The following is a 15,767-nucleotide window of genomic DNA, read 5'->3' as shown; positions in this document are numbered from 1 at the left end:
GCCCACAGCGAACATCACACTCAGCGGTGAAAGAATGAACGCTTTCCTTCAAAATTAAGGATAATATAAGGATGCCTGTTTTCACCAATTCTATTCAACATAGGACTGGAAGCCCTAGATGGAACGATTAGGCAAGGAAGAGAAACAAAGCTTCCAAATCAGAAAGGAAAAAGTAAAGTTATCTCTGTTTTCAGACAACACGCTCTTTCTTATACGTAGAAAACCCCAAAGATTCCACACACAAAACAAGCAAACAGACAAACAAAAAAGACCTGTTAGAATGAACAAGTTCAGCAAAGGTGCACAATTCAAAGTCACACAAAAACCAGTTGCATTTCTGCACACTAACAATGAACAATCAGAAAAGAAAGCTAAGAAAACAATTCCATTTACAATCGCATCAAAAAATACAATACTTAAATATTAACTTGACCAAGGAGGCAAAAGACTTGTTCATAAAAAACTGCAAAATGATGCTGAACAAAATTAAAGAAGACACAAATGAATGGAAACACATCCCATGTTCATGGACTGGAAGACAGTATTGTTAAGATGCCAACACGACTGGAAGCAATCTCAATCCCTATCAAAATCCTAGGGACATTTTTTGCAGAAAATAGAAAACTCCATCCTAAAATTCACATGGAATCCCAAAGATGAATCCCAAAGATGACAATAGCCAAAATGATCTTCAAAATGAAGAACAAAGTTGGAGGTCTCACGCTTCCCAATTTCAACACTTATTACAAGGTACAGTAATCAAAACAGTGTGTTACTGGCATAAAGACCATATGGATCACCGTAACAGAATGTAGAGTCCAGAAATAAACCCTTGCATATATGATCAAATGATTTCTGACAAGAGTACAAGAACATTCAATAGGGGAAAGGCCATCTCTTCAACAAATGGTGCTGGGAAAACTGGATATCCACAGGCTAAATAATGAAGTTGGACCCTTACCTTAAACCATATACAAAAATTGATTTGAAATAGATCAAAGACATAAACCTAAGACCTAAAACTATAAAACAGAAGACAACATGGGAGATAGCTCCATGATATTGGTCTTAGCAAGAATTTCTTGAATATGACACCAAAAGCAAGGCACCAAGGTAGATAATTTGTACTACATTAAAATTTAAAACTTCTGTGCATCAAAGAACACAACCAATAAAGTGAAAAGGTAACCTACAGAATGGGAGAAAATATTTGCAAATCATATAGCTGATAAGGGGTTGATATCCAGAATATCTAAAGAATTCCTATAATTCAACAACAAAAAACCAAATAATCCAATTAAAAAATGGGCAAATGGGCTTTCCTGGTGGCGCAGTGGTTGAGAGTCTGCCTGCCAATGCAGGGGACACAGCTACAACGGTGAGAGGCCCGCGTACCGCAAAAAAAAAAAAAAAATGGGCAAAGGATTTGAATAGACATTTCTCCAAAGAAGATAAACAAATGGCCAACAAGCATACAAAAAGGTGCTCAACATCACTAAGTCATTAGGGAAACGAAAATCAAACCCATGAGATATCATCTCACACTCATCAGGATGGCTACTGTCAAAACAGAAAACAACTATTGACAAGGATGTGGAGAAATTGGAACCCTTGTGCACTGCTGATGGGAAAGTAAAATGGAACACCTGCTATGGAAAAGAGTGTAGCAGTTCCTCAAGAAATTAAAAATAGAGTTAACATATGACACAGCAATTCCACTTCTGGGTATGTGTCTAAAAGAATTGAAAGCAGGGTCTCAAAGAGATATTTGCATAACTATGTTTACTACAGCATTATTCAAAACAGTCAAAAGGTGGAAGCAACCCAAGCGCCTATCAATGGATGAACAGATTAAAAAAACGTGTATACATACAATGGAATATCATTCAGTCTCAAAAAGGAAGGAAAGAGGAGCTTCAAGATGGCTGAAGAGTAAGATGCGGAGATCACCTTCCTCCCCACAAATACATCAAATACATCTACATGTGGAACAACTCCTACAGAACACCTACTGAACGCTGGCAAAAGACCTCAGACCTCCCAAAAGGCAAGAAACTCCCCCACGTACCTGGGCAGGGCAAAAGAAAAATGAATAAACAGAGACAAAAGAACAGGGACGGGACCTGCACCAGTGGGAGGGAGCCGTAAAGGAGGAAAGGTTTCCACACACTAGGAAGTCCCTTCGCGGGCGGAGACTGCGGGTGGCGGAGTGGGGGAAGCTTCGGAGCCACGGAGGAGAGCGCAGCCACAGGGGGGCAAAGTGGAGAGATTCCCGCACAGAGCATCGGTGCCGACTGGCACTCTCCAGCCCGAGAGGCTTGTCTGCTCACCCGCCGGGGCGGGCGGGGGCTGGGAGCTGAGGCACAGGCTTCGGAGGTCAGACCCCAGGAAGAGGACTGGGGTTGGCTGCGTGAACACAGCCTGAAGGGGGCTAGTGCGCCACGGCTAGCCGGGAGGGAGTCCAGGAAAAAGTCTGGAGCTGCCCAAGAGGCAAGAGGCCACTGTTCCTGGGTCCGCGAGGACAGGGGATTAAGAGCGCTGCTTAAAAGAGCTCCAGAGAAGGGCACGAGCTGTGGCTATCAGCCCGGACCCCAGAGACGGGCATGAGATGCTAAGGCTACTGCTGCCGCCACCAAGGACCCAGTGTGCGAGCACACTTAATTGATATTTAACTGATATTTATAGGACATTCCATCCAAAAACAACAGAATACACTTTCTTCTCAAGTGCTTATAGAAAATTTTCCAGGATAGATCATACCTTGGGTCACAAATCAAGCCTTGGTAAATTTAAGAAAATTGAAATCATATTAAGTATCTTTTCTGACCACAACGATATGAGACTAGATATCAATTAGAGGAAAAGATCTGTAAAAAATACAAACACATAGAGGCTAAACAATATACTACTTAATAACCAAGAGATCACTGAAGAAATCAAAGAGGAAATCAAAAACTACCTAGAAACAAATGACAATGAAAACAAGACGACCCAAAACCTATGGGATGCAGCAAAAGCAGTTCTAAGAGGGAAGTTTTTAGCAATACAAACCTACCTTAAGAAACAAGAAACATCTCAAATAAACAACCTAACCGTACACCTAAAGCAATTAGAGAAAGAAGAACCAAAAAAACCCCAAAGTTAGCAGAAGGAAAGAAATCATAAAAATCAGATCAGAAATAAATGAAAAAGAAATGAAGGAAATGATAGCAAAGATCAATAAAACTAAAAGCTGTTCTTTGAGAAGATAAACAAAATTGATAAACCATTAGCCAGACTCAACAAGAAAATAAGGGAGAAGACTCAAATCAATAGAATTAGAAATGAAAAAGGAGAAGTAACAACTGACACTGCAGATATACAAAGGATCATGAGAGATTACTACAGGCAACTATATTCCAATAAAATGGACAACCTGGAAGAAATGGACAAATTCTTGGAAATGCACAACATTCCGAGACAGAAGCAGGAAGAAATAGAAAATATAAACAGACCAATCACAAGTAATGAAATTGAAACTGTGATTAAAAAACTTCCAAAAAACAAAAGCCCAGCACCAGATGGCTTCACAGGTGAATTCTATCAAACATTTAGAGAAGAGCTAACACATATCCTTCTCAAACTCTTCCAAAATATAGCAGAGGGAGGAATACTCCCAAACTCATTCTACAAGGCCACCATCACCCTGATACCAAAACCAGACAAAGATGTGACAAAAAAAGAAAACTATAGGCCAACATCACTGATGAACATAGATGCAAAAAATTCTCAACAAAATACTAGCAAACAGAACACATTAAAAGGATCATACACCACGATCAAGTGGGGTTTATCCCAGGGATGCAAGGATTCTTCAGTATACGCAAATCAATCAATGTGATACACCATATTAACAAATTGATGGAGAAAAACCATATGATCATCTCAATAGATGCAGAGAAAGGTTTCGACAAAATTAAACACCCATTTATGATAAAAACCCTGCAGAAAGTAGACATGGGGGAACTTACCTCAACATAATAAAGGCCATACATGACAAACCCACAGCCAACATCGTCCTCAATGGTGAAAAACTGAAACCATTTCCACTAAGATCAGGAACAAGACAAGGATGTCCACTCTCACCACTATTATCCAACATAGTTTTGGAAGTTTTAGCCACAGCAATCAGAGAAGAAAAGGAAATAAAAGGAATCCAAATTGGAAAAGAAGAAGTAAAGCTGTCACTGTTTGCAGATGACATGATACTATACACAGAGAATCCTAAAGAGGCTACCAGAAAACTACTAGAGCTAATCCATGAATTTGGTAAAGTAGCAGGATACAAAATTAATGCACAGAAATCTCTTGCATTCCTATACACTAATGATGAAAAATCTGAAAGAGAAATTAGGAAACACTCCCATTTACCACTGCAACAAAAAGAATAAAATACCTAGGAATATAACTACGTAGGGAAATAAAAGACCTGTATGCAGAAAACTACAAGACACTGATGAAAGGAATTAAAGATGATACAAACAGATGGAGAGATATACCATGTTCTTGGATTGGAAGAATCAACATTGTGAAAATGACTATACTACCCAAAGCAATCTACAGATTCAATGCAATCCCTATCAAACTACCACTGGCATTTTTCACAGAACTAGAACAAAAAATTTCACAATTTGTATGGAAACACAAAAGACCCCGAATAGCCAAAGCAATCTTGAGAACGAAAAACGGAGCTGGAGGAATCAGGCTCCCTGACTTCAGACTGTACTACAAAGCTACAGTAATCAAGACAGTATGGTACTGGCACAAAAACAGAAATATAGATCAATGGAACAGGACAGAAAGCACAGAGATAAACCCACACATATATGGTCACCTTATCTTTGATAAAGGAGGAAAGAATATACAGTGGAGAAAAGACAGCCTCTTCAGTAAGTGGTGCTGGGAAAACTGGACAGCTACGTGTAAAAAAATGAAATTGGAACACTCCCTAACACCATACACAAAAATAAACTCAAAATGGATTAAAGACCTAAATGTGAGGTCAGACACTATTAAACTCTTAGAGGAAAACACAGGCAGAACACTTCATGACATAAATCACAGCAAGATCCTTTTTGACCCACCTCCTAGAGAAATGGAAATAAAAACAAAAATAAACAAATGGGATCTAATGAAACTTAAAAGCTTTTGCACAGTAAAGGAAACCATAAACAAGACCAAAAGACAACCCTCAAAATGGGAGAAAATATTTGCAAATGAAACAACGGACAAACGATTAATCTCCAAAATTTATAAACAGCTCATGCAGCTCAATATCAAAAAAACAAACAATCCAATCCAAAAATGCGCAGAAGACCTAAATAGACATTTCTCCAAAGAAGATATACAGACTGCCAACAAACACATGAAAGAATGCTCAACATCATTAATCATTAGAGAAGTGCAAATCAAAACTACAAGGAGATATCATCTCATACCAGTCAGAATGGCCATCATCAAAAAACCTACAAACAATAAAAGCTGGAGAGGGTGTGGAGAAAAGGGAACCCTCTTGCACTGTTGGTGGGAATGTAAATTGATACAGCCACTATGGAGAGCAGTATGGAGGTTCCTTAAAAAACTAAAAACAGAACTACCATAGGATCCAGCAATCCCACTACTGGGCATATACCCTGAGAAGACCGTAATTCAAAAAGAGTCATGTACCACAATGTTCATTGCAGCATTATTTATGATAGCCAGGACATGGAAGCAACCTAAGTGTCCATCAACAGATGAACGGATAAAGAAGATGTGGCACATATATACAATGGAATATTACACAGCTATAAAAAGAAACGAAATTGAGTTATTTGTGGTCAGGTGGGTGGACCTCGAGACTGTCATACAGAGTCAAGTAAGTCAGAAAGAGAAAAACAAATACCGTATGCTAACACATATATATGGAATCTTAAAAAAAAATGGTCATGAAGAACCTAGGGGCAAGACGGGAATAAAGATGCAGGCCTACTAGAGAATGGACTTGAGGATATGGGGAGGGGGAAGGGTAAGCTGGGACAAAGTGAGAGAAAGCATGGACATATATACACTACCAAATGTAAAGTAGATAGCTAGTGGGAAGCAGCCACATAGCACAGGGAGATCAGCTGGGTGCTCTGTGACCACCTAGAGGGGTGGGATAGGGAGGGTGGGAGGGAGGGAGACGCAAAAGGGAAGAAATATGGGGACATAGGTATATGTATAACTGATTCACTTTGTTATAAAGCAGAAACTAACACACCACTGTAAAGCAATTATACTCCAATAAAGATGTTAAAAAATAAAATAAAGCATTTAGTGATGGGGAGTGAAAAAAAAAAGGAAGGAAATTTTGACATAGTCTGCAACATGGATGAACCTTGAGTACATTATACTAAGTTAAATAAGCCAGGTGTTGAGAGGCAAATACTGTGTGATTTCACTTGTATGAGACGTGCAGATTTGTCACATTCATAGAGACAGAAAATAGAATGGTGGCTGCCAGAGGCCGGAGGGAGGGGGAAATGAAGCGCTGTTGTTTAATGGGGATACAGTTTCAGTTTTGCAAGATGAAAAGAGTTCTAGAGTTTGGTTGCATGACAGTGTGAATGTACTTAACACTACTGAACAGTACACTTAAAAATGGTCAGGATGGTAAATTTTATGTTATGTGTATTTTACCACAATTAAAAAATTTTAAAACATTAATAGAATGGGATATTGTAATTAAAAGATAACAAGGTGAGTGAGGTATTGGTAAGAAGTTGGGCTAGAAACTGAGAGAGGCTGGGAAAACCCAAAAGTATACTAAAATCCAGGGCCCCCAGGCAGGAGAGTAGGTCCCATTTGGAATAACCAAGGTGCACATTAAAGTCATGCCCAAATCATATGCAGCAGAAAAACATTCCTGCTACTCAACGTGAAAGCCTGGTCATACTCAGTGGATGGGAGAAGGGATGTCAATATTCCTTCCTGGGGAAGGCCAGCCTTCCCATAAAATGGAAAAAAGAGCCCCGTCCTATGCAGCCAAGATTGAAAAACAAGTTGTTTGCCTCATTTTAAAAAAGTTTGAACATACATATCCTACTACCTTGTTGGGAAAATTAATAAAGCAGTCTTGTTCAGGCTTCAGAGGCAGACGCAGGCCTCTGCCCGACCTGTGACCCTGCCTGGACTGGGCAGCCTGCTTGCACACCTAACAATTGCTGCTAGCAAGTCAAGCGGCACTTACCATAAGAAAGGGAGTGGGTCTTGGAATTTCTTGAGCCCTGGGGACCTGGCTAGTCCCCCAGGGTCTGGAAAATCTTGTGACTCACCTGGTGAAATTAACAGCATGGTTACAATTGAACCAGAGCTGCACTGTTGCCTGCAAACTGATAATATCAGTTTGCGGCCTGGAATTATAAACGGAAGCCCCCAGGACTCCATTCTGAAATCTCACGTGTGGGGTGGACGCATGGCCCAGGACCCTTCCCAACTGGGGCTCCAGAGAGCTGTTACTCGGGACTTTCCAGCTGCCGCTTGGATCTGGTAGTAGGGGTCGGCCCAATTCGGTGATGTATATACCTTGTTATGTTTCTCTAATAATCTTACTCCTTTCCTTCTAATGATTACATATTAAAATTCAGTTAAATCACTTTTCATTAAAGAGTTGATTAAAGCTGTTTATTTGTGTGAGATGAGCGCTTATTTTGCCAGCGAATCCAACAAGCCCTAAAACTGAAAGCAAGCTTTCAGCAAAACATACCTACACATGTTCTCTTTTATACCCTTTAAAATATACATATAACCTATAAGGTGAAAGAAAAATGAAACTTAGAGATGTTAAGTGACTTCCAAGATTTACAAGTTGGTCGCCCAAAGGGGTAGTGGGGAGGAAATCCACCCCCCCACCAACCTGTACTCGGGACCTGCACTGAGTCTGTGATGTAAAAGCTCCAGCTGGGGCAGTGGACAGTGGCATCTGTTATAATAGAGTCAAGCGCAGGCCCAGGAAAAGTTGGTCCCTTTCCTCCCCGCCGCACCTGTGAAACGAGCAATGGCTGACATTATCACAGTGAAAGCTACGTGTCTACCATGGTGCTCTGAAATAAGTTGCCAACAAAGTCATAAAGCCTCCTCCTCTGACATTTAAACACATGGGAAGCAGCAATTTTATGATTACAGAAATAAGCAATCTTGAGATGAGGAAAAAACCTTAGGAACCAATAGGACTAATTTCTCACCTAACAGAGGAATCCCACCCACAGATTCTCCGGCAGGTAGGAACACTTCTAATTGTAGGGAATGTCACTACCTAACGAGACAAGCCCATTCTATTTTGAACAGCCCTAAAGAATTATGAAATGCCTTCCTATACAGAACCAAAAACTGCCTCCCTGTAACTTCTCCCTCTAGACCTGAGCCTTATCTTCTTAAAACAGAGAGATGATTTCAAATGATTTAGGAAACTGACGATCATTTGAAAACACTCCTACCCACCATGCAGTAACACATCACTTGCTTAGAGGTAAATGTAAGCCACACAAGCCAGTAAATAAACAGTTGTTCAGGGAGTTGGGCACAAATTTCCAGCTCTGAAAAAAGCTTAAATCCTGGACAACAGGGCAACAGTACAATTATCTTGTTAAAGAAAATTAGTTAACACCATGCTCAATAATTTTGATTGCATAAATATGCTAACTGTGAAAATGATCTGTCATCTTTGAACAAGAAAAAGATGGCCTGTAAATTCTGTTAGAATTTCTAAAGAAAATTTCCCTCCAGGCATAAACAGTACACTTAAAACTAACTGTACTCTCAACCAACCCACTGAAATTTCGAGTTGCCAAGAATCATAAATTGTCCCTATCTCCCATTACCCTCCACAAATTAATATTCGAAAGTTGTCTTTAAATCCTGTATACAAATTTAACCATGTGGCCAATACATGCCATTTGCTTAAAAAAAAATGTTAATAGGTTCTAGTACTTTCTTGAAAAAACAGTGGCATACGTACAATTATTTATTATTTTCCTTTCTCTGATGAAAGATACAAAAAGTAAAATTAAACAAAAAACTGACTTCTCATCTTTTCCTTAAATAGAACATTTAAACTGTCAATTAACTAACAGTGGCAAGACCCAGGAGGTGTTGGTGATACTAGTGCAGAGGCACCAGATTCTTTACATGTGAAGAATATACTTTGAAAATGTTTTTAAGTAGGAGGCTGCTTCAGGTCCACAAGAAGAGCTCACTCATAACTTGTTTCCATCAACAGGCACAAACAGTTTTTTGCAAAGCCCAAAAGATCTCTTGTAACTCTGGTAGGTACTTGGAAGACTCCTTTTCTAAGTGAATAAATCACTCACAAACACATTGGATATTAACTTTTTTGGTACTTCATCAAAATAAAATTATAAAATTACATGGACAAAATTTTTTCCTCCACAGTACCTTCTATAAAATCAACACTGGCCCATGCATCCCAAAGCAACAGTCTGGCCCCTGATCCTGAATTCAGTTCAGGATATATAACCATCAATAAGCAGCTACCAAGCAGAGCGCCAGGACTTTGAAAGCATCCCTGGCTTTTGAGAAGCAGACATTCCTTTCAGCCATATTCCTTAATGCCCAAAACATAAAATTCCAGTGAAATTTTAATTAACACATTCAAGGCTCAATTAGGAAGCTCACATAAAGTAATATAAAACCTTATATAAGCCACAGTAATGAGAGTGAACTCAATCACAATAAAGAAACATTTAGTTAAATAAAAATATTTTTATTATTGCCTATTCAGAGATGTATATAAGTGGCAAACGCAGTTAAATATCCCCATAAAATGAAAACTAACTGTAAACAGCCCCAGTATACTTCTTTGCTTAACATCCTATAGCTCCAATTAATTTTCTTTCCCCAAATAGTCGCTCACAACCTACTCACATAAATTTTTCTCCATCTCAAAAGAAGTCGGCTCCTTTGGCTGTATCAGCATCCCAGGCAAAAAGGACCATGCGAGTCATACTTGCCCAAGGGCTTCAGTTTTGGACATTGGATACGTGGCTTCATCCAGGGGCCTGTTAGAAATGCAGACTCTTAGACTCTACCCCAGACCTGATGAATCAGACCCTACATTTTAACAAGCTCCCCAAGTGATTTCCAAGCATACTATAGTTTGAGCAGCACTGCTACAGACCGGTGGGTCTCAAAAGGTGGTCCCAGGACCGGCGGCAGCAGCATCAAATGGGAAATGCAAATTCTCAATCCTCACATACAACTCAATATAAAAAAAAAAAAAACACCCAATCAAAAAAATGGACAGAAGACCTGAACAGACATTTTTCCAAAGAACACATACAGATGGCAAACAGGCACATGAAAAGACTCTCAACATCCTTAATTATTAGAGAAATGCAGATCCAAACAACAAGGTATCACCTCACACTTGTCAGAACGGCTATCATCAAAACATCGACAAATAATAAATTCTGGAGAGGATATGGAGAAAATAGAACCCTTGTACACTGTTGGTGGGAATGTTGGTGCAGCCACTGTGGAAAATAGTACGAGGTTCCCCTAAAAACTAAAAATAGAACTACTACATGACCCAGTGATTCCACTCTGGGTATATAACCAAAGAAAATGAAAATACTAAGTCAAAAAGATACATGCACCCCTGTGTTTATAGCGGTATTATTTACAACACCCAAAACACAGAAGTAATCCAGGTGCCCATCAACAGACAAATGAAAAAGGAAGATGTGGTATATACATATATATACACACAATGGAATACTACTCAGCCTTACAAAAGAACTAAGCATAATATTCTTTAGGTCTGTCCATGTTGTTGCAGCAACATGGACAGACCTAAAGAATATTATGCTTAGTGAAATAAAGCAGACAAATACTGTATGAAATCACTTATATGTGGAGTCTAAAAATAATACAAACGAATGGATACGCAAAACAGAACAGACTCACAGATATAGAAAACTCAGTAGTGGTTACCAAAGCGGGAGAGGGAAGGGCGGAGGGACAAGCTGCGGTATGGGATTAACAGATACAAACTACTATGTATAAAATAGATAAGCAACAAGGATATACTGTACAGCACAGGGAATTGTAGCCATTGTCTTATAATTAGGTAACAATGGGGTATAAGCTGCAAAAATACTGAATCACTAATGCTGTACACCTGAAACTAATATAATATTGTGAATCAACTATACTTCAATTAAAAAAAGAAAACCCTGGAGGTGGGGTCCAGCAATTCATGTTTTTTACAAGCCCTCCAGGTGAAGGACCAGATAGTAAATTTAGTCTCTGCGGCCATATGGTCTCTGTCGCAAGCACTAAATCACGCAGCCGTAGCACTAAAGCAGCTGTGGACAAAACATAAACAAATGAGCTTGGCTGTGTTCCAACAGATCTTTACTTACGGACTCTGGAGTTTGAATCGTATATAATTTTCACGTGTCATGAAACATTCTTCTCTTGACTTTTAAAAATCATTTAAAAATGTAAAACCATTCTGGGCTCACGACGCATACAAAGCCAAGTGGTGACCGAAACTGACCCGTGGGCTCTATTTCACCAGCCCCTGCTTTAGAGGTGAGATGATGCTCCCCAGTTCCCACTGCCCTCCTTTCCTGGCCCACAGGAGTCCTTAAGGTCACGGCCCCAGGATCGACGCAAATCAGAGCACTAAAGCAACCTAGCCTCTCAGCAAAACAGCAACATTTCAAACACATCCTGTAATTTTGTAGAAACAGCCTTGCTGAGGAGGGGATACCAATTCCCCATACTAATAATGCTCAGGAAATACAGTGAGATTCTGTTGAGAAAGTATAATAATACTTGTGAGCTTTGAAAAACTTAATTATAAATGTTCAAGGGAGGGAGAAAAGCAAATGAAGCAATCCAAAGGTGTCCGCGATCGGGGGTCCAGCCCATCTTTCTAATCTTACTGATCTTAACTACTACCTCTTCCTAAAACCCCCTGTGCCCCAAATGAATGCAACCGCTCTCTGTTCCCAAACCACAGATCTCCCCCACTCTCTCCCCATTAGGAAGGCCCTGCTCCCCCAGCCCCATGTGTCCAAAACCTGCTCATTCCTTGCTGTCCGGCACAAACACAAGTCCTCCAAGGAGCACTCCCAATCCTCCAGCTACAATGAATCCCTCTGCAGTCTGTCCTTGTGTTTCTGTTCTCCTGATTATCACATTCTATTCCTTATTTGTAGATTTTTTTATACCCTGCACTAAATGATAAGCTTCTTGAGCATAGGAATATCTCACTCATATTTCTTCAACACATTTAGTCCCCTAGCAGAGAGACATAGTAATGGTGACTTGCATATTTTCTGAAATGATTTTTATTTCATGAAAACAATATAAAATTACTATAGAAACAGCAGCAGCAGCTACCATTATTGACACGTTAGTTATTGTCAACGTTATAACAAAACTTCCTTCCAGGTAGGAATCCTTGGGGCTCACGGGACCCACATCCCACTCGGGTGATTCTTGGCACTCAGGGAAGGACACTGAACTTTGGTAAGATCTTGCCACAGCCTTCAAGGGAAAATGCAGAGGGATCATTCTTTGATACAGCGTGGGTTAGAGACCATCTTCTTCCACAAATCCTTGCGTTAATCCCAACTCAACCCAACCACTGTGCAGTGGATGCAGAGGGAAAGACGTCGTATGTGGGAAATCCAGCTACTTTCATCAGGTCTAAATAAGCATGGTCTTTATGAAGACTTTTCATAATCTCAGAATGCAGTGATGGAATGAAGTGACAATAATGTACAGAAAGCACAAAGTAAAAAACAAAATCAGAATTATTTATTCCGACTGGCGGCTAATTGAAGAGCCATGATTTGTTAGGGCATTAGTATTTCCTAGGTCCTAGTTGAAAAAGAAGGAAGGGAGCAAGGGAGGGAGAAGGGAGGGAAGGAGGGAGGGAGGGAAGGAGAAGTGAGGGAAGGAGGGAGGGAGGGAAGGAGAAGGGAGGGAAGGAGGAAGGGAGGGAGGGAGGAAGGGAGGGAGGAAGGAAGGAAGGGAGGGAGAGAGGGAGGGAGGGAGAGAGGGAGGGAGGGAGGGAGGGAGGGAGGAAGAGTGAGGGAGGGAGGTTGGTTAACTAAGGCTAAGGGTAAAATGACAGGCTTGAATATCAAGAAGATATCTTAATTTACCTTGAGACCCACTTTGCAAAGTTCATAAGTAAATTCCACAATGACTCAATACAAGAGCGTCAAAGCGGATACTCAGGCAGGAGGACAAGCAATCAGTCATGCGAGGCCCATGGCAAATGCAGCCCCAATGGGAAGGAGAAATTCAGTAAGGGCAGTAATATAAGTGAGAGTAGCCCGAAACTTTCTAAACAAGAGGGAAATAAGCAGCCTGATCTATGAAAACATGTGTTTTCTTTAGCAGAGCTGATTCAAATAGGCATGGAGTTCCTTTTCCGTTGCCTCCTATAATAAACGACATAACCCATGAGCAGACAGCAATAGGAAAAATATATATGGCAAAACTCATAGGCTGGCCTCAGGACAGAACTTAAGGGGAAATGATTATCTGTATGAAGAAAATGGCTTGTGCAGTTTTCATTATAGTTGTATATTTGTAATGCACTTATAACTAATAAATAATTAAAATAAATAAATATGTTCCTCAACGGGGCAATTTTAAACACAGTTATACTGCAGTCTTTATAAACATGAATAATCATGGACAGATTATTATTATTATTAGAGTGATTATTAGAGTGATTCTGTTTGTTTTCGTTTTATAGAAAACCCTGAGGAATAGGTTGGGAGACCTCTGACAATCTGCGACACATGGTAGACTGAAAAGGGGCTTACTCTCTATGAGGGATGTTTCTTACGCCCTATAAACCTGGGTTTCCTCATGTAGAATGTAGTTAATATTAATACCTACCTCACAGGAATGTCGTAAGCATCAAATAAGATGAGACATGACAAAGGTGCCCTGGAATGGTAAAGCTCTCTACAAAGAGAGTCGTTTCCACATGGGAATAGTTCACATGGAATGAATGAAGGGCAACAATTTAAAACTGCTGACTAATTTCTGTAAATGCTATTCTATTTAAACTAAGTGATAATATCTGAATTTCAAAATGTTTGAGAAAATTGCTAATTATTCTTTACAGCAACCTCCCCAAAACGGAACCATTTTCTGGTTACATAAATGATCCACCTAAAGGCAAAATGCCAGAACATGAGACACAGCAGGCGATGCTACTGGATATATTCAAGGAACACTTCAAACGCCAGGCAAGTCATCTCCTCAAAACCCAGCCACCACCTCCTTATGGTCCACTGTAGGGTTACGTTTGTGAATTACCACCGCGTACAAAAGTCCTATCCCCTTGTACCCTCAACCCCACTCCTCAGCGTGTGCCTGTGCACACATGTGTATACACACACACACACACACACACACACACACACAGAAATGTCAGGAAAAGGAAAAGCAATTCTAGCTAGGCCAGTTAATTTAAACCATCTTCCACCTGCAAGTTATTTCTAGCTTTCTGCGTCTTCCAATCAATAAAATGTCAATAACAGAACTTTTTCTTATAGCTCATACTTGTAGATGAACATGGCAATATTAAAGTACACAAACATGAACCTCAAAGGATGGTAACACTGCTACAGAAGATCCTTTCCACTCTCGGTGGCTGTGTACTAAACGCACCACTGAATCAGTCATCATCCATGACGTATATAGCAGGCTTTCAAAGCACTACAAGGCCAGCACATACATTTCCTAAAGATATACATCTCCTAAGTGAGTGGTGTTTTCAGTAAATACCATGCCAGCCCGGACCTCAGTGACAAGCTGTATGATTCAGCCTATTCAGACCACTGGGGAGACCTATGTAATCATGAGTTTCAACTTTGAAACAAACACAGAATTCATTTTTCAAACAAATATAGAAAGAGAACTAAGTAATCATGAGTTTTGATTTACAAACACAGAAAGATACTTAAAATGTTTGTGGCATAAATAAACAATGTTATATCGGACATAAGAAAAGAAAGAGCAATAGAACAGAACTAATGACTCAGAAATAAACCTCATTATATATAAAAACGTAATACGTGACAAAGAATCCATCAGCAGGAAGGAAAACATCGTTTAATAAATGGTTTGGCAAGTACTAGCTAGTAATTTGTGTGTGTGTGCGTGTGTATGTATATATACACACGCACACACATATATGGATGTATATATATGTTTTACACACAAATATATCTAACAGGTATTTGTTATGTGGATGTGTAAAATTTAGGCACCCCATTCTAGATATACAAAATTAATTTTTGACACCATTTTATACTAAAAAATATAAAAATAAATCAAAATTGAAAATATCTCAGGCTCTAGAGGTGACACTCTCTATGCTTAGAAACTACAAAGGAAAAGAGGCACAGGCACCTACATAAAAATGTAACACCTCGGCTTCCCTGGTGGCGCAGTGGTTGAGGGTCCGCCTGCCGATGCAGGGGACGCGGGTTCGTGCCCCGGTCCGGGAAGATCCCACATGCCGCAGAGCGACTGGGCCCGTGAGCCATGGCCACTGAGCCTGCGCATCCGGAGCCTGTGCTCCGCAACGGGAGAGGCCACGACAGTGAGAGGCCCGCACACAGCAAAAAAAAAAAAAAAAAGTAACACCACTGCATGTTTGAAAAAAAAAAGACTACGAAAAATATTTTTGCTAAATATGAGTTTTT

The sequence above is a fragment of the Phocoena phocoena genome, chromosome 18, assembly GCF_963924675.1.
Source record: "Phocoena phocoena chromosome 18, mPhoPho1.1, whole genome shotgun sequence".
NCBI classification, from domain to species: domain Eukaryota; kingdom Metazoa; phylum Chordata; class Mammalia; order Artiodactyla; family Phocoenidae; genus Phocoena; species Phocoena phocoena.
This window is presented reverse-complemented; position numbering follows the sequence as displayed.